This window comes from Giraffa tippelskirchi, chromosome 2 (genome assembly GCF_054371585.1).
Source record: "Giraffa tippelskirchi isolate mGirTip1 chromosome 2, T2T-mGirTip1v1.2.pri, whole genome shotgun sequence".
In the NCBI taxonomy this organism is placed as follows: Eukaryota; Metazoa; Chordata; class Mammalia; order Artiodactyla; family Giraffidae; genus Giraffa; species Giraffa tippelskirchi.
Genome location: NC_137276.1, coordinates 87,016,680 through 87,044,210, shown reverse-complemented (window position 1 = coordinate 87,044,210; position 27,531 = coordinate 87,016,680).

Sequence of the window (27,531 nt, the reverse complement as noted above, 5' to 3'; positions counted from 1 at the left end):
CTATTTACTGTGTTCTTCATCTTCTCATGACCTCTAGTTCCCCACCCCTTTTGTAGTACTTTGCTCTGTTACTCCAGTTTTTAGGACATTTACACTTCTACTTAATTTGAATGCATAAAGCTTGAGGTTATTCAACTATTGTCTTACTGCCACCTTACAGTCTTTTACTCCTGTGAACTTCTCTCTCATAGCCTATTTGCATATTTTATGTACTTCCATTTTTGAAGAATATCTGAAAATCATGTTAACTGGATCAGTTACATTTTTAGGCTATCTAATCTCAATGATGCAGTCATGCACCTAGTAACAAAAATTCCTTGTTCACTAACTTTGTCACTATGCAAACATTTTCCAGTCTTATTAGTAATATAACTACCCTCCCACTGTATTATTTCTAACTCCCTACCAGAGATTATTTTGCCTACAATGTATCCCAAAAGATCAAAATAAAGTTTAGTAGTTATTTCACTGTTTTCCCCCTTCCTCTTCATCTTACCTTTTCTTGGGGAAAAAATAGTTTACTTTTTCCTTCCTTGTAATGAAGAATGAAAAGTTAGACCCCTGTTTCTTTGATGTCATTCTTTCCCACTTTGGCAATATTCTTAATTTTTTTTCATTGTATATGTTCCATCATTATTGGTTGTATGCTTTTCTTCCTTTATCTCCAGACTTTTTCAAAGTATAAATTATATGCACTGCTTTCATTTGTTGTATTAGTTGCAGGTAATTACATCCTGCTACCTAACAAACAACCCAGAAAACAGAGTGGATTAATAAAAATTTCCTGCTCACTCATGTCAAAATTAAATGCAGATGGGTTTTTGAATCTTTAATTTTAGAAAAATCTGAGGGGGAACTATTTAGAGGGGAGAATTTTCTTCAAGTGATAACTCAGAGATATTGTCTCCTTCCATCTGATGTTGCAATTTGCCTCATATTCAAGGAGTTACCCTGCAGCATTGTTAGCAATGGCGAAATAATGGGAACAACTGTGCACCGAGCACTGGGGCTGTTCAATGCAATAGAATATTCTGCTATTATTGGAGAGAATGATGTTGCTTTTTATGTAGTAATACAGAAAAAAATTCCCATTATATTGTAGAACAACAAAAAAAAAAAAACCAAGGTGCAGAAGAGTATGCATCATCAATTACTCTGTGTGTGTCTACGTGTTTGTGCATTCTCTGGAAGAAAACACAAGAAAATGATGACAGTGTATGTCATCTTTGGGGGAGATGGATGAATTGGAAACTAGGGGGGAAAGTGTTTTTTTCATCTTATATCCATTTGTACTACTTGAATTTTGTATCATATGCATGTACTACCTACTTTAAAAAGCTAGTAAGTAAAACAAATATCAGAAATATTTTTAAAATAACACAAGCATTGCAGAAAAGGATGCTACCAGGGAAGAACTTGAATCTTATCGCAGGAATAATGTCCTCAGTGTAGGAATAGATAGTGTTTACCAAGGTCACAAGAGGATATTTGGTGCTTTAGTATCGCAGTGGACTTATGTATCACTCAGTTTCCAATTGGAAGAGTAGAAATCACTCATAATATTTAAAATATAGAGAATTTAATACAAGAATTGGTTTTACTTGTGAAGGAGAAAGCTAAGAAACCAAACAAGTAACAGTGAGTTACCCTGCAGATTAACAACAGCTGGAGGCCACTGCCTTCAGGCTAAAAGGGGAAAAAGGGAGTGAGATATGTCATGGCATCAAGTCATGAGGTAGGAAGTAAAACTGTCAAATGGGAGCTGAGACCACAGGGAAGCCCCAGTGCTACTGGAGGTGTCTGGGTTAAAGGGGCAGAAATATCCTAGTCGCCCTCCCTTTCTTCAGCTCAGTCTTCGGAACCTTCCACTGGCTGAACCAGGCAGGAAATCAGCTCACAGGGGAGCCTGGGAAGTGAAAGATTGAGGGATTACTCCACCTGAAATACAGAGCAGCACTGACTCTGAATGAAACCAGACTCAGGACCAGCTCGCTCCTCCTTTGGTTTACTCAGCAGCGATTCTCATTGCTTTGCCCACATATAAGTTTCATATCAATATTATAAGGTCATTTTTTGTCTAATATGTAACTGTCACCCATCATATAAACTGAGATGCTCTTGACTTTTCTCCAACATTGTATTCTTCTCACACTCAGAATCTACAAGAAATTTCTAATCCTGCCTGTTAGGTCCATATATCACAGCTTATGGGGTCTGGTGACATATGAACTGACTTTACACTCTTTACACAAAATAATAAAAGGTGTGGAGGGGGAAATTGAAATATATATATAATCCTTTAATATGTATATTTATATATATATAAATATATATGTATAATATAAAGTATACACACATATTCATGAACAGCTATTAGAGTCCTTGGTTCTGAGGGTATGGTTATGAGGGTATCATTGATACTTATCACTACTCATTCTACCTTATCCTTGCTTTCAGATCAGCCTGTTACTTGTTACTCTTGTTACTTGTTACATTGTTACCCTCCCACTACTCATTCTATGTTACCCTTGCTCTTAGATCATCTGGTCAGGATTCTTTACATCAAGAAGCATCCCAAACCTTAATTCCAGAAGTGTCTGAATTCTTAATGGTTTTGCCTTTATTGGAACAGTCATTTTTATAAGCCGAGGAAGAAATGAACTCCAGAGAATCCCATGGTATTTCTTGCTCTTATTCTAGAGCAGCAACCCAGTTTTCCCTTGCTAATTTGAAATAATCACCCCTATAATATGATGTGGTCACAAAAGAGTCGGATATGACTTAGTGACTAAACAACAAACAACATGTAATACTATAACTTCGTTGATGCCTTTTATTTCAGAGCTATGAGTCTGTGTCTCTGAAAATGGTCAGGTTGTAGATTCAACTTCCAGTTTAATGGGCCCGTTTTGGGGTATCATAGTAGATACTTGGACAAGATTGCAGAAACTGAAAGAGAAATGTCTCTGAATGGGTTATTGTGTGTAATAGTGAGAGGGACCTATTTCACTTCTACTTCTTGGATCCAGGACTTGTGAATAATGGCTTTGAAAGAACTAGCATCCTATTAGGTGTGGCTGATTCAAAGAATATACTACATGCTGTAGGAGAACATTTCAACTTCACCTGCTATTCTATCAAATATCATAACTATCTTCATTAGGCTATCCACTCTTCTTTCAGTTCCACTTCATTTGGGTGATGGAGTTTGCAATTAGATCAGAGAACTCCCTGAGAGTGAGGCCACTGTTCCCCTTCCTTTGCAGAAACACACATTCCTTGGTCAGAAGCAATGTTATGTGGGATAACATCTGGGAATTTTGTGGTGGTGCTCACAGAAGCCTGGTATATATAGAAGAAAATTCATATCAAGAATATATGTTTAATGCAATAATTCCACTTCTGGGTATATATCTAAAACAGCTGAAATCAGTATCTCAAAGAGAGATCTACATCTCCACATTCATTGCAGCATTATTCACAATAGCTAAGATGTGGAACCAACCTAAATGTCCACTGATGAATAAATTGACACAGAAAATGTAGTCTATACATATAATGCAGCCTTAAGAAAGGAAATGCTGTCACGCATTGTAACATGAATGAACCTTAAGGACATTATTTTTTTAGAGAATAGATGTTCATACCCGTAAGGAAAATTTACTTTACAATGTAAAAGTGCCTGTGCCATGCACCTGCAACAGATTGACTGGTACCTCTAGAAGTGGTGCAACACTGAACTTTCAGTATTGGCACCTATGGTTCAGAAATTGGACACTTATCAGAGACAATAATGAAATCAACCTTGATGAGGGAAAGTCCATGTCGTTGAGTCCGTGCATAACCTACATCCTGCTGATATGGCCATTTTTATCATGAGCCCATCAATAATAAGAATGGATGAGAAACTAGGCTGCCAGTTCTGTGGCAGGACATCTTGCCCACGTAATTAGTGAGATCCTCCTCAGCTGTCAGGGGGACACACATACGATAAGCATAAGAAAGAGAAACAGTTAGTTGCTCAGTCATGTCCAACTCTTTGTGACCCCATGGACTGTAGCCTGCCAGGATCCTCTGTCCATGGGATTCTCCAGGCAAGAATACTGGAGAAGACAAGCATACTTATTTGGCAAAGTCTGTGAGCTCCTCTCAACCTGTTTGCCATCAGTCTTTCAATCTTATTCTTCTCAAGTTTCTGACCAATTAGGACAAATAAACATTGTCATGAATCAGAGTAGAATTTCACCTCAAGCTGTCTCTTTTGTTAGACCCCACCCCCCAAAAAAAACAGGTATAATGTCCAATGTCTTAACTACAGGAAGCTTTGTCTTCACCACCATCAGCATCCTCCAGGATCATCCCTGAGTGGGCCTGTAATCTGACAACAGTCTCTGTGAAGTCTGTGGCGCAATATCATGCAAATTCTGTGTAAACTAAGAGCAACTATTTCTTCCTCCATCTGCTGATCATAAAGAGTTCATGACAGGCCATTGTGGTGGTGGTTTAGTATCTAAGTCATGTCCAACTCTTCAACCCCATGGACTGTAGTTCACCAGGCTCCTCTATCCATGGAATTTTCCAGGTAAAAATACTGGAATGCATTGCTGTTTTCTTCTCCAGGGGATCTTCCCAACCCGGGGATGGAACCCACGTCTCCTGCATTGACAGGCACTGGCAGGTGGTGTCTTTACCTCTGAGCCTCCAGGGAAGCCAATAACAGCACATAGTTATCGATTAATAGAGGAGTGCAGTGCAGCAGAAGTAGGTGTCAGGCACGCATGAGTTTTTTTCATTCCATTGTGCCTTCAGAATCTGTTCAAGAAAAGCTTTATGTAGTAATCCTATTTCAAAATGTTCTGCTGTTGCACATGTTAAACTTTAACACCAGACCCTTTGTAAGTTTGTGTATTCCAGTTAAATTGCATTTCTATAATGTATTCCATTGGATTTGGGGTCTGATCCTCTTATATCTTCTCTGCCATTGCAGAAGATTAGATATTATTCTAGGGTGCCTATGACATTTCACTGGTTCTCTAACCATGACATGAACAAAAAACTCTTCAGATCTGAGTCTGTAATTTTCTTTCTGTAAATTCTTCAAAGCTGTCAGAAGCAGATATTACAAGGGTGGTAATGAAATGTAATGAAATCATCATTGCAACCAGACTGGTATGGAGCTGTGGTTACTTGCTTTCCCAAAGCTTTGCTTTGAATGGCATTTTGTTCCAACAAAGCATAGGTTCATTTAAGTAATTTAACCCACTGTATGGCAGGTATTAGGATTATCCTATTTTCCACCTTCAAGGATGTCGTTTTTATAGTCATACTCAAATAAAGAAGAAGTCCAATCCTGCAAACCCACCTTGAAGGCCTGACACTTGGAGTGACTTCTAATAACAAGAAGTTGTCAATAATGGTGTAATAAGAAAAATAAAGCCATTCCAAGTCATAAACAGAAATTAATGTAGTAAGATGTTTGCAAAAGTGACAGAAGAGGCTGAGAATCAAACCAGGGAGTCATCCAGAGATTAACAGCAGAAAGTCCTACTTGTCCCTAGAGTGAAATGACTGAGAGATCAGGAGGTATTACTGAAAATCAGGGGCCCAGGAAAATCAGAAGAATCTGAATCAGAAGGACTAGAGTCAAATATGAGATCTGACACCTGCCTCTACACTGTCTGAGGCTGAATCAGAGGGAGAAAGCACTGTGCCATCTCCTTTCCACCTGTCTTTTAATATTTGGCAGAACATCCCCATAGCAAAACCCCAATGGAAAAGAGTTAACCCAGGAGACTGGGAGATGCAGCCAGCAGAGATCAGCCTGTGTGTGACTCAGCAGGGCAGGAAAAGTGTAAGGAGTGAACCTGAGGGCAGACAGATTCAGAATCAGCACAAGGCTTTTTTTTTGGTGGTGGGGGGGGGGGTCACAGATGCTGAGGTCAACATGCAGGGTAAAAATCTAGTATAGAAAAATTCATCTTGGAAATTCCTTAAGTTTTTCCATAAGGCAAAACAACATATTTTTAAACACAAGCGGCCTGTAAACTAATCTAAATTAAAAAATTAAATTAAAAAAATAAAAAAAATAAATAAACATAAGCGGCATCTCAACTTGGAGAGATGCTCACACCATAAGGGTTCTTAGGAGAATAGAGACAAACTGAATAAAACAGACTTGTGTCCTCCCTCTTCTGCACTAAGATAGGTGTACATGGAGTGGAATAGTGGAGACATTAGCTGAATTTGAGAAAGTTCAATTTACATACACTATGACTCCACTATCCTTTAAGGAATTGTATGAGTAAGACTTCAAATTAATAATAAAACCACTGAAGTAAAAACAGATCAGCCCACTTAATAGACACTAAATTGTATGAGGCAAGTTATATGGATCTAATTACCCAACCAGGAGAATCCCAAGAGAACAGACCAGACACATGAATTTTACCCAGTAAGAAAGTCATTATCTTCAAAGTTGAGAGGAGAGGAGTGGCTCTGGCTTTAGAATGGAATTCATCTCTCTGGTCAGTTTCTTGCACATCAAGAGTGGGAAATTAATCGGAATGAGAAGTTTCTTCCAATTCTATAAAACATTAAGATCACAAACTTCTTAAGCCGCATCCTATCTTGTAGAGTATAACACAAATAGGAGAGAGCTATTAGGATTGGTCAATGATTGCCCCCAAACTTGGGCACCATTAAACTAGAAATACTGAGGTTACCAAGAAGAGCATTGGCCGAACAATGAGAGTGATCACTATGTCTGGCAAAGCAACAGCTTTCTACAGTCAGAGATCTTAGTGCTCAGGAAGGCTGCAACTGAAAACAGCAACAATAAGAATTTCTAGAAATATACGGGAAGAGAAAGTGTATTGTAGAGTAATGGAGTTCTATGTTTTTAAATTTCCATTTTTTCTAGTGTCACCTTGTATAGGTATCCACAGGCTTTTAAGGCCTAGAGAAATTTGGGAGGAAGCCCAGATAATGACATGTAGATTGGACAAATTTCAGTAGGAAATTCCTTTGTAGGATTCTTCCTTAGTGAATCAGTCTCCACCTGAGTGTGTTGTAAATTGCAAAGGCTTTCTCCAAAATTTTATTTTTTACTCTTCTTTTTACTTTTTCTAATTTATTGCTGTGGCTTAGAACAATGGTTCTAAACCTGATGTGCACATTAAAATAACATGGAGAGCTTCTTTATAATACTAATGATGACTCATCAGTACTGCTTATGTTTCCCTGATGTCCACACTGGGAATCAGACTCACCCAGAATACAAGATATTCTTCAAAAAACTGGCTTATGTTCCTCAGAGGATTCAAGATAATGAACAGAGAGGGGGAGAGAATCTTCTAAATTAAGATGAACTAAAGACATATGAAAGCTCTATCAGTAGCTAATTGATTAGATCTTTTATAGGAAATAATATATAATTTCTACATGTCTTCTAATATAGTACATCTTTAAGGACAATAATAATACCATAAACAGTTACACCAGACAACAGGAAATAAATGGAGATGACTCAGGCAAACTAGGATATACTGTTTCCTAGTTATAAAGAACATTTTTCAAAGAATTAGAAAAATATGAAAATGGTCTGTACATTGAAATATGTTACTGAATTATGTTGATTTTCTGAGGGGTGATGGAGTCAGGGTTATATAGAGAATGTCCTTATTCTGGAAGGTTTCATCCCAATCCCAAAGAAAGGCAGTGTCAAAGAATGCTCAAACTACCCTATAGCTGCTCTCATTTGACATGCTAGCAAGTTAATGCTCAAAATCCTTCAAGCTAGGCTTCAACAGTACATGAACTGAGAACTTCCAGATGTACAAAATAGATTAGAAAAGGCAGAATAACCAGAGATCAAATTGCCAACATCCGTTGGATCATAGAAAGAACAACAGAATTCCAGAAAAATGGCTACTTCTGCTTTATTGACTATGCTAAAGCCTTTGACTGTGTGGGTCACAACAAACTGTGGAAAATTCTTCAAGAGACGGGAATACCAGACCGCCTTACCTACCTCCTGAGAAACATCTATGCAGATCAAAAAGCAACAGTTAGTACTAGATACAGAGCAACAGACTGATTCCAAATTGGGAAAGGAGTACGTCAAGGCTATATGTTGTTACCCTGATTACTTAATTTACATACAAAGTACATCGTGCAAAATGCTAGGCTGGATGAATCGCAAGCTGGAGTCATGAAAGCCAGGAGAAATATCAACAACCTCAGATATGCAGATGATACCATTCAAATGACAAAAAGGGAAGAGGAACTAAAGAGTCTCTTGATGAGGATGAAAGAGGAGAGTGAAAAATCTGGCCTAAAACTCAACATTCATGTACAGCCATGGTGGATTCATGTCAATGTATGGCAAAACAAATACAATATTGTAAAGTTAAAAAATAGATAAATAAACTAATTTAAAATAAAAAAATAATAATAAAAAAAATGAAGATCATGGCATCCAGTCTCATCGCTTCATGGCAGATAGATAGGGAAAAAGTGGAAACAGTGACAGATTTTTTTCCCCTTGGGCTCAAAATCACTGCAGATGGAGACTGCAGCCATGAAATTAAAAGACGCTTGCTCCTTGGAAGAAAAGCTATGACCAACCTAGACCATGTATTAAAAAGCAGAGATGCCACTTTGCCAACAAAGGTCTGCATAGTCAAAGCTATGGTTTTTCCAGTAGTCATGTACAGATGTGAGAGTTGGACCATAAAAAAGACTGAGCGCTGAAGAACTGATGCTTTTGAACTGTGCTTCAGGAGAAGACTCTTGAGAGTCCTTTGGACAGCAAGGAGATCAAACCAGTCAATCCTAAAGGAAATCAACCCTGAATATTCACTGGAATGACTTATGCTGAAACTGAAGCTCCAACACTTTGGCCACCTCATGTGAAGGGCCAACTCATTGGAAAAGACCCTTATGCTGGGAAAGATTGAGGGCAAAAGGAGAAAGGGGTAAGGATGAGATGGTTGGACGGCATCACCAACTGAATGGGCATGAGTTTGTGCAAACTCATGGAGAAATCGAAGGACAGGGAAGCCTGCCATGCTGCAGTCCATGGAGTCACATAGAGTTAGGCACGACTTAGCTTATGAACAACAACAACGTTTATACTGAAGTGTCTGAGATAAAGTATCATGATGTATTCATCCTTCTTGTGGATGGTTTGATAAAATGGAAGTGTGTGTGTTTGTGTGTTTTATAAAGAAATATATGAAGTTTAATAATATGTTAATAATAATAATAATATGTTAATCGTACATTAAGGTAAAAGGCTATAGGTTTCCATTGTACTGTTCTTTTTTTTGTTTTAATTTTTGGCTGTGCTGGGTCTTCATTGCTTCATGTGGGCTTTCTCTAGTTGTGGCAAGCAAGGGCTACTGTTCATTGTCATGTGTGGGTTTCTTACTGCAGTGGCTTACCTTGTTGCAAAGCACAGGCTCTAGGTGCGCAAGCTTCAGTAGTTGCAGCACATGGGCTCAGTAGTTGTGGCTCTTGGGCTCTAAAGCACAAGCTCAGTTGCGGAGCACAGGCTGAGTTACTCCATGGCATGTGGGTTCTTCCCAGATCAGGGATCGAAACAGTGTCTCCTCTATTGGGAGGCAGTTTCTTTACCACTGAGCCACCAGGGAAGCCCTGTGTGGTTCTTTTAATTTTCCTATGGGTTGGAAATCACCCCCACAAAAAACTTGTCAACTATTGTAAAAAAGAGGAAAATAAAAATAGATTAATCAATATTAAAATTTATGCTTGGGAAAACCAATAGAAAAAACAGTGATTCCTAACTCCCTACTATATCCCCAGTGATTAAAGTTTAATTGATGTGGAATGAAATCAGGAACAATCTATGCCAATTATTCTCAAACAGGTTTGAGAATAATAAGTTTTGACAGTTAATCCTGTGAAAGTAACTTCTAGGCCATATTCACTGCCCTTATCTCTTGTGCTACATTTCTGATGGTCTAAATGATGGATATCTTCAGCTGTAGAGTTGTTCAGCCCTTTAAACTTATTATGCCTCAAGATACATTAGTTATCATCTTTCTTTCCCATTTCCATTTCTTTCATTCTCTATTCATTGGTTATCTATTTTTCACTAAAGACACCTGCATTCTCCCAAGTACCTGAACTAAAATGCAATGAGTCATTTCTTTCCTGCCCCTCCCATCCAGTCAGAATCAGCATGGCCATCTCCTCTTCCCATCCCCATCTTCATTACCATCATTCAGGACTTCATTACCTCTCTCACAGAATCATTGCAAGAATCTCATTGTTGGTTTCTCGCTTCTGTTACATCCCCTTCTCCAGTCAGTCCTATGCACTACAACCAGAGTAAGCTTCCAAACTTACAAGTGTTAGTCACTCAGTCGTATCCAACTTTTTGCAACCCAATGGACTGTAGCCTGCCGGGCTTCTCTGTCCATGGAATTCATCAGGCAAGAATACTGGAGTGGATAGCCATTCCCTTCACTGGTGGATCTTACCAACCCAGGTATCGAACTTGGGTCTCCTGCATTGCAGGCAGATTCTTTACCATCTGAGCCACCAAGAAAGCCCAAAACCATGCCTTGAAAACAGCAACAGTAACAACAAAGCTTTCCTTTATTCCCTGATACCTACTAAACTATATTAAAACTGTATTTCCTAGTATTTAAAATTCTCCATTGTTTTATTCTGAGTAAAACTTTCAGGTTTATTCTTTAGGGACATACCTTATATCTGAGTAAAAATACGGACCTGCCTTTTTATGATCTGTACCCATATTGAAATTGTTTTTTGCTCATTAACGCCTTCTTCCAAAACCCCTTCTTCAATGACATACTTCTTCCTTCTAAACCCTCCAGTTATCCCCTTTTTGATTAATCCCCAGAATATTTCATTTGTATCAAGCCTGCTTTTCTAATCTCTAAAATAGAAAAGCTGAAGTCTTGCTTCAGGGGAACCTCAGGATAGATTCTTCATTTGATGTCTTCTTATGTCTCTTGTCTTACTTTCACCTACTCATTTCTGTTCAGAAAAGTGATGAGTTGCATTGCTTACTTGCAATTTTCCAATTTGATCTTTAGTTTTCAGAATTTCTTATGTGATGTTTCCAATGCCAACAAGGTATTACACTGGAAAAAACTACCAAAATGAATCTTCGGCTGAGCACATTCCTGGGCATCTTGTTCACATATACTTCTTAGGTCCAAAAGCTTTCTCAAACTTTTACCTCTCTTCCAGTCATTTTCTTCCTTTCACCATAATTACTCAATCTCTATCTCTTTTTCATATATATATATATATATAGTGAAGTGTTAGTAGCTCAGTCATGTCTGACTCTTTTGCAACCCCATAGACTGTAGCCTGCCAGGCTCCTCTGTCCATGGGATTTCCCAGGCAGAATACTGGAGTCGGTCGCCAAATTCTTCTCCAGGGGATCTTCCTGATCCAGAGATCAAACCCGCATCTCCTGTGGCTTCTGCACTGACAGGCAGGTTCTTTACATTGCGTCACCAGAGAAGCCCTATATATATAAGCCCTATATGTAACAAACTTACAGTTTGTATATACACTGTAAGCTTATTATGAGTAGGAAACTTCTACATTTCTATAGACTATGTAGTATGACTTGCATACATGTTTTTGTTCAATAAATGTATACTGACCTGAATTGAGCAAGCATTTTTATTTTTTTTAACTTTTTATTTTGTACTGAAGTATAGCCAGTTAACAATACTGTGATTTCAGGTGGACAGCAGAGGGACTCAGCCATAGATATACATGGATCCGTTCTCCTCACAAACTCCCCTCCAATCAAGGCTGCCGCATAGCATTGAGCAGAGTTCCATGTGCTATACAGCAGGTCCTTGTTGGTTGTCCATTTTTTTTGAACTTTTTATTTTGTATTGTGGTATACTTCATTCGACAATACTATGATCATTTCAGGTGAACAGCTAAGGGACCCAGCCATACATATGCATGAGTCCCTTCTCCCCCAAACTTCCCTCCTGTCCAAGCTGCCTGAAAACACTGAGCAGATTTCCAGTAGATCCTTGTTGGTTACCCATTTTAAATATTAATATGACAGTATGTACATGTCAATCCCAAATTCCCTAACTATCCTTTCCTCTCATCCTTCCCACCTGGTAACCATAATGAACAAGTGTTTTTAGTGTTCTGTATAAAATAGTGTTTTAAAAATTACAACAAGAATTATGATTATTATTCTTTTTTCAAAATAAAGTAAAATATTTTCATTTGAAATTGCACTTGGTGAGTTACAGCTGAATTCTGTACCAATATGCTAAACTCTATCATGGAAGGCATCAGAATGGCAGAAATTGTTAGGAAGGGAGAATGAGAGGTTTATGGAAACTAGCTAGTAAATAAGAAATAATACTGTTTTTTATTAAATTAAACTAGCTTGAAACTGATATTTATTAAAATTTAAATTGATGAATACTCCAAAGCATACAAATAGAGCTGTAATTCCATCTTGCCATTCTAATGACAACGAAGAACTAAACTAAATGTTCTCTCTCATTTTTTATAATGCTATAACCTTTGGATGAAATTACAGTCTTACACTAAAGTGCATTTGAAGAAGAATATGCCTGCCCATATTAAATGTGCTATAGGGAAAAACAGCATTTGTTGTGAATATCTGTATAATTATGTATGCCCTGCTAAGTATATATGTGTTATTGTATTTCAATCCCTAATGCTGTGATTGTTTAAAATATAAAGGAAAAGAAAAAAAGAGAAAGGTTTTGTTCAATCTTTAAAAAAAGAGAAAGAGACGTAGTTCTGTAGAAGATTTTAAGACTGTGAAATATGTTATTTCTTTTGAGAGCACAGTTTTTGTTAGCATTTGACACTTCCATTCAAAATAAACTATTTTTCTTCTGTATCTTCTGACCATATTTATAAATTTCATTGAACAAAATGTCAAAAAAGTAAAAAATCATACAGAAACCAAAATGCAAGTTATAAAGCTACAGAATAGAAAAAAAGCTGTCATCTATAAATGAAGGAGATGGACCAAAGAGGAAATCAGTAATTAAAATTATTCTTATCACAATTTCATAATGTAAAGGACTTTTTTTAAATGAAAATCTCTATTGTAGAAGTGAACAGAAATAAAATTGTTTTATCTAAACAAGTTTGTCCATAAGAACAGGGTATCTAAAATTTTTAAAAAATAACAGAAATTGTACATGAAATAATGAACTCTTCCAAAAATGAATTACTATTTTATTTTGTAAATAAAATATTAGGATATATTTTATTAAGTGTGGGCTTCCCAGGTGGTGCAGTGGTAAATAATTCACCTGTAATGCAGGAGATACAAAAACTGGAGTTCCATCTCTGGGTTGGGAAGATCCCCTGGAGTAGGAAACAGTAACTTACTTCAGTAGTCTTGCCTAGAAAATTCCACAGACGAGGAGCCTTGTGGGCTATAGTCCGTGGGGTCACAAAGAGTTGAACATGACTGAATGACTGAGCACTTGTTAAGTGTATTTTTTGCCATACATCAAATTATTTATACTTGCTATTTTTTCTTAGGAGATTTTCTCTGATTAGCTTTATACATATTTATTTCATAAGAATAAATTCTTGAATTTTGTAGAATTTCTTTCCATAAGTAAAAAAGCATTCTTTCAATAGTTGAAATTTTTTTACACTTTGTACAAATAATATACAACTTCCTTCATGTTATTTTTTATTTTCTTTTAAATAGTGATTTTTCATTTTTTTTCAAGTAACTGTCTCTTTATGCTGTAAAAACAATATTTGGCATTGTAAAGCATTTAAAAACTATTTTTCAAAATAATCCTTATCTTTTCCTACACTATTCCCTTCAACTGTAATGAGACCTTGTTTTTACATATACTTCTAAAATATATTATATAAAATTTTCATTTTATCCTCCAAAAGACTAGGAAGCCAAACCCTCCAGGATCTAGATTTTAGACTTCTAGCCTCCAGAACTTTGAGAAAATATATTTCTGTTTTTTAAGCTACCCAGACTGTAATGTTTTGTTTTGACAGCCCTAACAAACTAACACCACAGATAAAGGAGGAGGGTAGTAGGAAGAGAATTCTAGAATGGGTGTGAGTAGGTTTGGAGGTAAATCATGTCTGAGGACTAAAAAGTATTCTGTAAGCTTAGAGGATGAAAGGAAGAAGCAAACATTGAGAAATGAGACTAGAGCATTACTATCTTCAGGGCAATGTCATCCAAGACTGTGAGCATGAAAAGAAGTTTGGGCTTTTGCTTAAATCAATGAGAACCACTGGAGGATATTAAATGTGGAGAGGAGGATTAGGCTGGGGTGGGAGCAAAACCAGTGGTGAGAAAACCATTGAAATGCCACTGCTCTTAACTAGCCAAGAAATGATGATGGCTCTGACTAAAATACTAGCAGCTGAGATCAACAAAGATGAATAAATTTGAAGGACACTTCTCGGAGGAGGAACTGAGTTTTTTGTCATTGATTAAATTTTGGGAGGTAGGAAGGGAGAAGAATGAGTAACAGACTATATCCAGGTTTCTGGCTTCACATGAGAGGAAGGATGTGGCATTCATGGAGATGTAGGAATACAATGTAAGATGCTGACAGGTGAAAATACTGAGTTCGATCTATTCTAAACTTTTGAGCTTGAGGGGCATGAAAGTAAGGATGCCCAATAGATGTGTGGATATATGAATCACAAACTTCAGAAAGAGGTCCTGAGACAGAGTTGAGATGCAGATTTGGGAGTCGTCCATAGATGGTTTTTGAAGCCATGCAAATGTAAGGAACAACAAATGATTATAAGAAAGAGAATCCCAGGAAGGAAACCCAGAGAAAAAATGGGCCCATGAAGAAGGATAAACTACAGCCTGTGCATCGTAAGAAAATCAAGTAGCAAGACAGATGATCATGTTTCAGCAATGTCAAATGATGCAGAGAGAACAGTAAGGCAAAAACTTGATTAGCCAACAGGGAGCTTTTGCTGATACTACCTACAGTCTATGCATGAGTCTGTTGGACTTAGAAACCAGACTGAAATGTTTAAATGTGTGTGTAAGTGATATTAATGGCAGGGTGAAAGTGAAACTGAAGGTCGCTCAGTTGTGTCTGACTCTTTGCGACCCCATGGACTACACAGTCCATGGAATTCTCCAGGCCAGAATACTGGAGTGGGTAGGCTTTACCTTCTCCAGGGGATCTTCCCAACCCAGGGACTGAACCCAGGTCTCCCACATTGCAGGCAGATTCTTTACCAGCTGAGCCACAAGGGAAGCCCAAGAATACTGGAGTGGGTAGCCTATCCCTTCTCCAGAGGATCTTCCCAAACCAGGAATCTAATCAGTGTCTCTAGCATTACAGGCAGATTCTTTATCAACTGAGTGAGCCATGAGGGAAGCCCCTAGTGATTAAAGAGTATAAATATAGACATATTGGGCTATAAAATGAAGATAAGAATTAGAATTGTAACTGGAGGCAGATGTAGGTTAAAGAAAGGTTTTGTTTGATTGGTTGTTTTTTCTAAGGTGGAAGAAATATACTGTGTTCAAATGTGACTGTGAAGGAACCAGAGAAGGAGATATATTTAAATTAGCAATAAGAACATTGAAATTATTATAGCATATTTACTTTATGCACAGCTCAGTTTTAAGTTCTTTACACAAAATAAATACTCAAAACTAGGATAAGCTATTCAGTTCAGTTCAGTTCAGTTCAGTGGCTCAGTCATGTCTGACTCTTTGCAATCCCATGGACTGCAGCACACCAGGCTTCCGTGTCCATTACCAACTTCTGGAGTTTACTCAAACTCGCCCCTCGAGTCAGTGATGTCATCCAACCATCTCATCCTCTGTCATCCCCTTCTGCTCCTGCATTCAGTCTTTCCCAGTATCAGGGTCTTTTCCAGTGAGTCAGTTCTTCACATCAGGTGGTCAAAGTATTGAAGCTTCAGCTTCAGTATCAGTCCTTCCAGTGAAAATTTAGGACTGATTTCCTTTAGGATGGACTGGGTGGATATCCTTGTAGTCCAAGGGACTCTCAAGAGTCTTTTCAAACCACAGTTCAAAAGCACCAATTCTTCGGTGCTCAGCTTTCTTTATACTCCAACTCTCACGTCCATACATGACTACTGGAAAAACCATAGCTTTGACTAGACTGACCTTTGTCAGTAAAGTAATGTCTATGCTTTTTAATATGCTGTATAGGTTGGTCATAGCTTTTCTTCCAAGGAGCAAGTGTCTTTTTAATTTCTTGGCTGCAGTCACCATCTGCAGTGATTTTGCAACCAAAAAAATAAAGTCTCTCACTGTGTCCAATGTTTCCCCATCTATTTCCCATGAAGTGATGGGACCAGATGCCATGATCTTAGTTTTCTGAATGTTGAGTTTTAAGCCAACTTTTTCACTTTCTTCTTTCACTTTCATCAAGAGGCTCTTTAGTTCTTCACTTTCTGCCATAAGGGTGGTGTCATCTGCATATCTGAGGTTATTGATATTTCTGCCAGCATTCTTGATTCCAGCTGGTGCTTCATCCACCTCAGCATTTCACATGATGTAATCTGCATATAAGTTAAATAAGCAGGGTGACAATATATAGCCTTGACGTACTCCTTGCCCAATTTGGAACCAGTCAGTTGTTCCATGTCCGGTTATAACTGTTGCTTCTTGACCTGCATGAAGATTCCTCAGGAGGCAGGTCAGGTAGTCTGGTATTCCTATCTCTTTAAGAATTTTCCACAGTTTTTTTGTGATCCACACAGTCAAAGGTTTTGGCATAGTCGATAAAGCAGAAGTAGATTTTTCCCTGGAATTGTTTTCTCTATGATCAAATGGATATTGGCAATGATCTCTGGTTTCTCTGCCTTTTTGAAAACCAGCGTGAACATCTGGAAGTTCATGGTTCACATATTGTTGAAGGCTGGCTTGGAGAATTTTGAGCATTATTTTACTAGTGTGTTAGATGAGTGCAATTGTGTGGTAGTTTGAGCATTCTTTGGCATTGCCTTTCTTTGGGGTTGTAATGAAAACCGACATTTTCCAGTCCTGTGGCCACTGCTGAGTTCTCCAAATTTGCTGGCATATTGAGTGCAGCACTTTCACAGCATCATCTTTCAGGTTTTGAAATAGCTCAAGTGGAATTCCATCACCTCCACTAGCTCTGTTAGTAGTGATGCTTCATAAGGGCCAGTTATTTCACATTCCAGGATGTCTGGCTCTAGGTGAGTGATCACACCCTTGTGGTTATCTGGGTCATGAAGATCTTTTTTGTATAGTTCTTGTGTGTATTCTTACCGCCTCTTCTTAATATCTTCTGCTTCTGTTAGGTCCACACAATTTCTGTGCTTTATTGTGCCCATCTTTGCATTAAGTATTTCCTTTGTATCTCTAATTTTCTTGAAGAGATCTCTAGTCTTTCCTATGCTATTTTTTCCCTCTGTTTCTTTGCATTGATCACTGAGGAAGGCTTTCTTATCTCTCTTTGCTATTCTTTGGAACTCTGCATTCAATGGATATATCTTTCCTTTTCCCTTTTGCCTTTCACTTCTCTTCTTTTCTCAGCTATTTGTAAGGTCACTTCAGACAACCATTTTGCCTTTTCTTTCTTGGGGATGGTCTTGATCATTTCCTCCTGTACAAAGTTACGAACCTCCATCCATAGTTCTTCAGACATTCTCTCTATCAGATCTAACTCCCTGAATCTATTTGTCACTTCCGGTATATAATTTTAAGGGATTTGATTTAGGTCATACCTGAATGGTCTAGTGGTTTTTTATTATCCCTCTATAATAGACAAGAAAACATAGTCATAGAGATAAGTTATAATCATCTTCCCAAAGTTGTACCGCTAGTAAGTTAAGAAAGTCCGGATTTGAAACCAGGAAATTTGCCCTCAGAAGTCACTATATCAGTGAATGTACAGTAGATAAAATATCTTCAATGGATCACCTGGAAACATCGAGGCAACTCTTGAGAGTCCCTTGGACAGCAAAGAAATCAAACCAGTCAATCCTAAAGGAAATCAACCCTGAATATTCATCGGAAGGACTGATGCTGAAACTGAAGCTCCAACACTTTGGCCACCTGATGGGAAGGGACAATTCGGAAAGGACCCTGATGCTGGGAAAGAGTGAAGGCAAAAGGAGAAGAGAGAGGCAGAGGGTGCGATGGTTAGATAGCATCACAGACTCAGTGAACATGAATCTGAGAAAACTCTGGGAGTTAATAAAGGACAGATTAACCTGGTGTGCTGCAGTCATGGGGCTGCAAAGAGTCAGCCGCAACTTAGTGACAGGTCAACAACAAATCATGAATTTAAAGTGAAATAATCTGTATCAGCCCCCTCTGCTCTTCGGGAAGAAAAATGTAACTAACAGAGGGAAACTATGTGAGTATGGTTTTTCTCCTTTGGAAGAGTCAAGCAGAGAAGTCAGTTAATTAATTCACTTGGAGGAGAAGTCAGGGAAGATAAGAGCATATTTTTGTGTAATAATGGCTGGATGTTTATTGTTTAAGGAGTAGGAACAAAGTAATGGTAAAGGGCAGAATTCTATTTTCCCAATCAACTAAAGACTTTAAACTCAAAACTCACAATTCTGTTGCCAAATTATTGAATATATTTTGAGGTACTTTAGGAGAAAACTTGGCCACAATTCCATTGTTTTAAAGAAAGAACCAACTACCTCTTCTGTAAAGGGAAAAAGCTACCACCTCCCTCCGTTAGGGTTATCAGAAGTTGATGCTGGTGACAGCTCCAAGTGGAGCTCTTTTAAGAAGACAGAAGCAAAGATTGCAATGAATAAGAATAGATGGAGATCCAAATTCTATTATTCTATCATGGGTATTGAGTCCTAAGGGAGGTTTGAATAAAGGACTGAAGAAAGAACAAAACGATGGAAAAGGGAACAGAAGACTAAGAATTTGCATTCTTAAGTTTTAACCACAAAGGCAAGAACAGAGATTAGAGAAACAAAGACACAAATTTTGTATGGTTTAGGAACCTTTCTCTGAAATTTTTCAAGAGCTGCTTAGACACTTACTGAAGTCCAGTGAATAGAGACTAGTGAATTTGATCTAGAGAAAAAAGTTGGAGTGGTAATAGGACACTTGTTAGTGCTTCTTCTCCTTCCACTTTGCTGTCAGCCATGGCTGCCTGAATGACTACTGTATGACCCAGTGTGAAATTCTAGAAGATAAATTACAATCAGAAAATAACAGTCCAGTCTTATATATATCATATGTCTAAACCCTAAGTGAAGAGAATGGAGAATATTGACCAGTTATTCTCTGCTCAGTGCTAGCTCCCCTTTTTGCTGTACTACTCATTACAAACATCATAGTTTAACCCCCTGGAAATTATCTTTATGCTTGACATTTCACACTCAGTTAATCTATAATCTTTTTTTTAAGTCTTTATTTTTCACAGCAGTTTTAGGTTTGTAACAAAATTGAAAAGAAGGTACAGAAATCCCCCATATTTCCTGCCTCTACACATGCATAGCTTCGCCGATTATCAACATTACTCACCACAGCTTTTTTTTTTTTTAAACATAGAGTGGTCCTACAGTAACACATAACAATCATCAAAGTCCACAGTTTATATTAGGGTTCTATGGGTAAGTGAAAAGCAAAGGAGAAAAGAAAAGATATTCCTATCTGAATGCAGAGTTCCAAAGAATAGCAAGGAGAGATAAGAAAGCCTTCCTCTGTGATCAATGCAAAGAAATAGAGGAAAACAACAGATTGAGAAAGACTAGAGATCTCTTCAAGAAAATTAGAGATACCAAAGGAACATTTCATGCAAAGATAGGCTCGATAAAGGACAGAAATGGTATGGACTTAACAGAAGCAGAAGATATTAAGAACAGGTGGCAAGAATACACAGAAGAACTGTACAAAAAAGATCTTCATGACCCAGATAATCACGATGGTGTGACCACTCACCTAGAGCCAGACATGCAGGAATGTGAAGTCAAGTGGGCCTTAGAAAGCATCACTACAAACAAAGCTAGGGGAGGTGATGGAATTCCAGTTGAGCTATTTCAAATCCTGAAAGATGATGCTGTGAAAAGTGCTGCACTCGATATGCCAGCAAATTTGGAAAACTCAGCAGTGGCCACAGGACTGGAAAAGGTCAGTTTTTGTTCCAATCCCAAAGAAAGGCAATGTCAAAGAATGCTCAAACTACTGCACAATTGCACTCATCTCACATGCTAGTAAAGTAATGCTCAAAATTCTCCAAGCCAGGCTTCAGCAATACGTGAACCATGAACTTCCAGATGTTCAAGCTGGTTTTAGAAAAGGCAGAGGAACCAGAGATCAAATTGCCAGCATCCACTGGATCATTGATAAAGCAAGAGAGTCCCAGAAAAACATCTATTTCTGCTTTATTGACTACGCCAAAGCCTTTGACTGTGTGGATCACAATAAACTATGGAAAATTCTGAAAGAGATGGGAATACCAGACCATCTGACCTGTCTCTTGAGAAACCTGCATGCAGGTCAGGAAGCAACAGTTAGAACTGGACATGGAACAACAGACTGGTTCCAAATAGGAAAAGGAGTACGTCAAGGCTGTATATTGTCACCCTGCTTATTTAACTTATATGCAGAGTACATCATGAGAAACGCTGGGCTGGAAGAAACACAAGCTAGAATCAAGATTGCTGGGAGAAATATCAAGAACCTCAGATATGCGGATGACACCACCCTGATGGCAGAAAGTGAAAAAGAACTAAAGAGCCTCTTGATGAAAGTGAAAGAGGAGATTGAAAAAGTTGGCTTAAAGCTCAACGTTCAGAAAACTAAGATCATGGCATCTGGTCCCATCACTTCATGGGAAATAGATGGGGAAACATTGGAAACAGTGTCAGACTTTACGTCTTTGGGCTTCAAAATCACTGCAGATGGTGATTGCAGCCATGGAATTAAAAGACAGTTACTCCTAAGAAGGAAAGTTATGACCAACCTAGACAGCATATTAAAAAGCAGAGACATTACTTTGCCAACAAAGGTCCATCTAGTCAAGGCTATGGTTTTTCCAGTAGTCGTCTATGGATGTGAGAGTTGGACTATAAAGAAAGCTGAGTGCCAAAGAATTGATGCTTTTGAACTGTGGTGTTGGAGAAGACTGTTGAGAGTCCCTTGGACTGCAAGGAGATCCAACTAGTCCAACCAAAAGCAGATCAGTCCTGGGTGTTCATTGGAAGGATTGATGTTGAAGCTGAAACTCCAATACTTTGGCCACCTCATGCGAAGAGCTGAGTCATTTGAAAAGACCCTGATGCTGGGAAAGATTGAGGTCAGGAGGAGAAGGGGATAACAAAGGATGAGTTGGTTGGATGGCATCACCGACTCAATGGACATGAGTTTGGGTGGACTCCGGAAGTTGGTGTTGGACAGGGAGGCCTGGCATGCTGCAGCTCATGGGGTCACAAAGAGTTGAGCATGACTGAGCGACTGAACTGAACTGTAGGATGTGGTACGGTGTTGCGGGAGGGGAAGCATTCTGTAGTCCTGTGTTTAAGTTTCAGTATTTTAGTGAGCTTATACCTTTGGACTGTGAACATCACAAGTGTTTCTTAAGTTTTTGGTTTTTGTTTTTTTTCCTCCTTCTTTAGATGGAATAGGAAGGCTAGACTGGGATGGAATTGAGTATATCATGCCTCTCTCATTGAAGGTTAGAACCAGCTGTAGTTGGGTATTTCCCTTCCCTAGGCCAGATAGATGCTAATACTACCTCTTAAGGATAGGATCTCCTTAACTAGTTACCCCTGAGAACAGGCCTTAGTAAGAAGAACAGAGTTTTTTCTCTCAGTACTCTGGAGTATTTCAAAATGGCTCTTTCTCCTTTCTCAGAGAAGGAAGACCAAGAGGATCTCTCTCCAATATATACTGTGGAAATATGGAAGATTCCCCTGGGAAATCTCACAGTATTGTGGGTGCCCTTCATGACTGAATCCTCTTGGAGTTTTTAACTCTGAGTTGTCTGCCCTGAGCCTCCAGCAATTCATCAATTAGAGTTCTGTTTTTTCAACCTAGGCACTGGTATCCATGCATTTCCAACTGGGAGTCTCTGCTCTGGTAAGTCCTGACTCCCTGTATTCCCTTCCCTGTTTCTTCAATCTTGGAAATAGTGGTTTCCTCTGTGTCCTCTCCTCTCTTATGAATTCTGGAAAAGTTGTTAATTTTTCAACCTGTTCAGTTTTTTGCTGGTAAGAATGGAGTGAAACTTCTAAACTTGAGAAACATAACTTTTAAAATAAAAATCCTCTCTAATCTTGTAAAATAAATGTTTTTATGATGTTAAGCACATGCTTGTTAAAAGATTTGAAAAATATGTAGGATGATTAAGATAAAAATTAATGTGTAACTCCACCAAGGAGAGATAACTATAGAAAAATTGGAATATTTAACAGAGTCACATCTGTCCACATCTACAATTACATTGCACAAAAACATCTTTAAATCCTCTCCAATTACTTAGCATTTATTTCGTGAGCATGAAAGTGTTGGCTGCTCAGTTGTGTCAGGCTCTGTGGGACCCCATAAACTGTAGCCCACCAGGTTCCTCTCTCCATCGAATTCTCCAGCCAAGAATACTGGAGTGGGTTGCTATTTCCTTCTCCAGGAGATCTTCCAGACCCAGGGATCGAAAATGGGTCTCCTGCATTGCAGGCAGATTCTCTACCATCTGAACCACAGGGATGCTCCTTCATGAGTATGGTCCAATGTTATTTTTAAAATATCTTTGAAAACGTTGTTTAATTCTATAATGTGTCATTTGAGCAACAGTCCAAAATTTTCCCAACCATTTTCCTATTGTTTGTCTTTGAAGCCATTTTAAAACTTTCACTAACTAAAACAATCTCACAATGAATATCCCTATAAATAAGACTTCATTCCTGATTGTTTTCTTAAGATATTTTCCTAGAATCCGGCTACAGGGTAAAAGAATTCAAACTTTCAAAATCTCTTAATGAATTGTTACTAAATCTCTTTACAGGAAAGCTGTGACAGTTTACCCTCTCACCTGAAGTGCATTAGAATTTCTCACCTATCGAAGGAAGGAAACACTGATTTAAAATTAAAAGGAACTGGCTTTATTGCTTGCTTATGCACGAGTGAGATGTACTTATAAGTCACAGTGTCTCAGAGTTGAACTTATAGATACAGCTTTGAGAAGCGGAGCGTTAAGGAATTGAAGGATGTTTTGGAAATGAAAGGGTTAGGGAGTAGATGGCTTTCAGCCATGGAAGCATTGTTAGAGGAGTGTGGTTATTGTTGATTCACTGTCTTTCAAATGTGTGTGATTGTCATCCATCATCTGACCTCATAGAGGTGTGAGTACCAGTGCAAAGTGTCCCTGAGCAACTAAGATGAGTTTTAACCTCAGTTCTGCTTTGTTACTTGCCAAGTTTTCAGGTTTATGTCCAAAGAACTATCAGTGTCTTTATTATTTGGATTTGTGAAGATGTTGAATTTTTTTATGTTTATTATTCCTTTTCTGTGTGTTCTTTTCTCATCTGATTTGTCCATAAATTGTTTTTCTCATTTGTATGACTGCCTTTGAGTTTCATGAAAGAGCTTTGACTATCATATGCAAAGAAAAAAATTTCCAGTTTATTTTTTCATTTTCAAATTTTAGTACTAAAATATTCCCTGTTTACTTTATAGATGTATCCAACCTCTCTATGCCTGCTACCACCACATTTCAGGACTTCATTATCTTGCATTTAAATCACTGACCTGGCCTCCCGGCCAGTCTCCCAACACTAGTCTTCTTTCTTCCTCCAGGGATTGATATTACCATGATTCATCTTATAAGTGCACTGCTCTTATTTAGTCAGTTTTCATCCATGAAAACCTCAGTGACTTCTTATGGTCTGCAACATAAAATCCTAAGACGCTGCACAATCCTTTCACATGTATAGCCCTTTCATAACTTGCCTAGCACAATTCCTGGACTCCAAACGGCTGAACTATTTATTTTCTCCAACATCCATTAGTTCATTCATTTTTTTATAAGCCTTTAGTCAATGCCTGTCATATGCCATTTTCCTAGGAGATGCTATCACAAGGAAGATCTGCAAATGTTCACAGGACAGTTGGGAAGCCCAAGAAGTAATCAGACAACTGCCATAGAATGTACTAATAACTGAAATGAATCAAAATGAGTTAGTGGAGAGGAAGGACATGCTTCTCACAGGTGATAATGAGAAAGCTGAGCCCTGAAAATCAAAGTGATCGGCTGCAAAGGTTTGAAGTCGAGAGGATGTATGAAACAAGTGATGGCTCTGAGTAGTTCTGCACAGACAAGGCAGAAAGAGGAATGGTGAGGGATGAGGCTGGAGAGGAAACATGGACATATTTGTAGATCCATGCCAAGAAAGAGTGTGAAGATATCTTCAGACTATAGAATTGACCTGGTCCTCTGGATGATAAAACATGAGATGTGGGGAGGAAACAGAAATGAAGTTGTTTGACTAGAGTGACATCTTTTTTCCTGACATGAACTTCAGGATATTAATAGATGTTGTATTCACAGACATAGGAAATTGGAGGAGAAATAGGGTTGGGCCATGGGGAAAAGACCTTCAGTTGGGACACACTGAATTTGTGCATGAGGCATGCTCAATCGCTTCAGTCATGTCTAACTTTGGGACCCCATGGACTGTAGCCTGTCAGATTCCTCTGTCAATGGGATTCTGCAGGCAAGAATACTGGACTGGGTTGCCATTGCCTTCTCCAGGGAATCTTCCTAACCCATGGATTGAACCCATGTTTCTTAAGTCTCCTGCATTGGCAGACGGATTCTTTACCACTAGCACCACCTGTACTGTCTATGGGAAATACAGATTCAGAAGTTCAAACTGGATTTTCCTGTCTCTGCCCTTCCCTACAACAGCTCCTCTACCTACAGCACTCTCCTCGCCTCCCTCACTTTCCAAGTCCTGTTCAACTATAGCCTAAGTCCCACACATGAATCCTAAAAATCTGTCTACTTGAACTCAGCTTAAACACTTGCATGCTGCTAAGCTGCTGCTAAGTCTCTTCAGTCGTGTCCGACTCTGTGCGACCCCATGGACGGCAGCTCACCAGGCTCCGCCGTCCCTAGGATTCTCCAGGCAAGAATACTGGAGTGGGTTGCCATTTCCTTCTCCAGTGCATGAAAGGGAAAAGTGAAAGTGAAGTTGCTCAGTCGTGTCCGACTCGCAGCGACCCCATGGACTGTAGCCTACCAGGCTTCTCCATCCATGGGATTTTCTAGGCAAGAATACTGGAGTGGGGTGCCATTGCCTTCTCCGTAAACACTTGCATAACAACTATTAAATGTTACTCACCCAAATATGTGAGTCTTGTCCTCTAAATAAAGCTGCTCCTGCTTTGGGGTATGGCTCCATATGAGATAGGGTTTTGCACTTTGCATAGATGATTCTGGTAGCCATTTTCATTTAAATTCCACTGCAACTAGAAATGAACAGCTTATTGAGTAATGTAGATGCTAGTTGTAGGCTGACTGGAGAGAAGAATGTATGCTTTAGGGGAAATAGGCACTTATTTTGCAGATTATTTAGCCCAGTGACAGTGAAGGATGACTGAGACATCACAGAAGTGTTTTCCCAATAAAGGGTCATGGACTGTGTGGAGTTGTGTGCAGAAGGTATGCCAGGGCCTTATTATATCTTAATAGATGGAGTCCTAGTCTGTGACCATGGCCATGTTTTGTACATTAGTGAATTATTAGCTTTTATTTGTACGTAAGGCAAGAACACCTGTCTAGAGATTAATATTGAAATTCATAGCTCTCAGGCTTAAATAACACTAAGGCTGACTTTTCCTATGTCTGTTAAAATAATTAAGCTTTAGTCTTAATTGGGTTTTCAAAAGATTATATGCAACAATAGAGAAAGACACATAAGCTGTGCTGACATTCAGGATATACAGTAACTGCCCAGGTATAGGCACTACACTTGTAACTGATGAATTGTAAGCTTTGAATATTACTTAGTTATTTCCTGTATTTGATCAAAAAGTGTCACTAATGCTTTTCATGATACTTATATAGCAACTATCATTGCCTAACTATATAAGTTTGAATTTGGCAATAAGGAATTCGTGATAGGAGTCACAGTCAGTTCCTGGTCTTGTTTTGGTTGACTGCATAGAGTTTCTCCATCTTTAGCTGAAAATAATATAATCAATCTGATTTTAGTATTGACCATCTGGTGATATCCATGTGTAGAGTCTTCTTTTGTGTTTTTGGAAGAGTGTTTGCTATGACCAGTGCATTCTCTTGGCAAAACTCTGTTAGACTTTTTCCTGCTTCATTTTGTACTCCAAGGCCAAATTTGCCTGTTACTCCAGATATCTTTTGACTTCCTACTTTTGCATTCCAGTTTCTTATGATGAAAAGGGCATCTTTTTTAAGTGTTAGTTCTAGAAAGTCTTGTAAGTCTTCATAGAACCATTCAACTTCAGCTTCTTCAGCATTACTGGTTGGGCATAGACTTGGGTTACTGTGATATTGAATGGTTTGCCCTGGAAATGAACAGAGATCATTATGTCACTTTTGAGATTTCACCCAAGTACTGCATTTTGGACTCCTTTGCTGACTATGAGGGTCACTCTATTTCTTCTAAGGGATTCTTGCCCACCGGAGTAGATATAATGGTCCTCTGAATTAAATTTGCCTATTCCATGTCCATTTTAGTTAACTGATTCCTAAAATGTTGATGTTCACTCTTGCCATCTCCTGTTTGATCACTACTAATTTACCTTAATTCATAGACCTAACATTCCAGGATTAAACTGAATATTTAATTAAATTTAAAAAAGTAGATGTAACCACTAGACCATTCAGGTATGACCTAAATCAAATCCCATACAATAACACAGTGGAAGTGACAAATAGATTCAAGGGATTAGATCTGATAGACAGAGTGCCGAAAGAACTATGGATGAAGGTTAGTGACATTTTACAGGAGGCATTCATCAAGACCATCCCCAAAAAGAGAAATGCAAAAAGGCAAAATGGTGGTCTCAGGAGGCCTTACGAATAGCTTAGAAAAGAAGAGAAACAAAAGGCAAAGGGGAAAAAGAAAAATATACCCATCTGAATGCAGAGTTCCAAAGAATAGCAAAGAGAGATAAGAAAAGCATCCTTAGTGGTCAACACAAAGAAATAGAGTAAAACAATAGAATGGGATAGACTAGAGATCTCTCTAAGAAAATTAGAGATACCAAGGAAACATTTCATGCAAAGATGGGCACAATGAAGGACAGAAATGGTATGGACCTAACAGAAGCAGGAGATATTAAGAAGAGGTGGCAAGAATACACAGAAGAACTATACAAAAAAGATCATGACCCAGATAATCACGATGGTATGATCACTCACCAGAGCCAGACATCCTGGAATGAAAAGTAAACTGGGCCTTGGAAAGCATCACTATGAACAAAGCTAGTGGAGGTGACGGAATTCCAGTTGAGTTATTACAAATCCTAAAAGATGATGC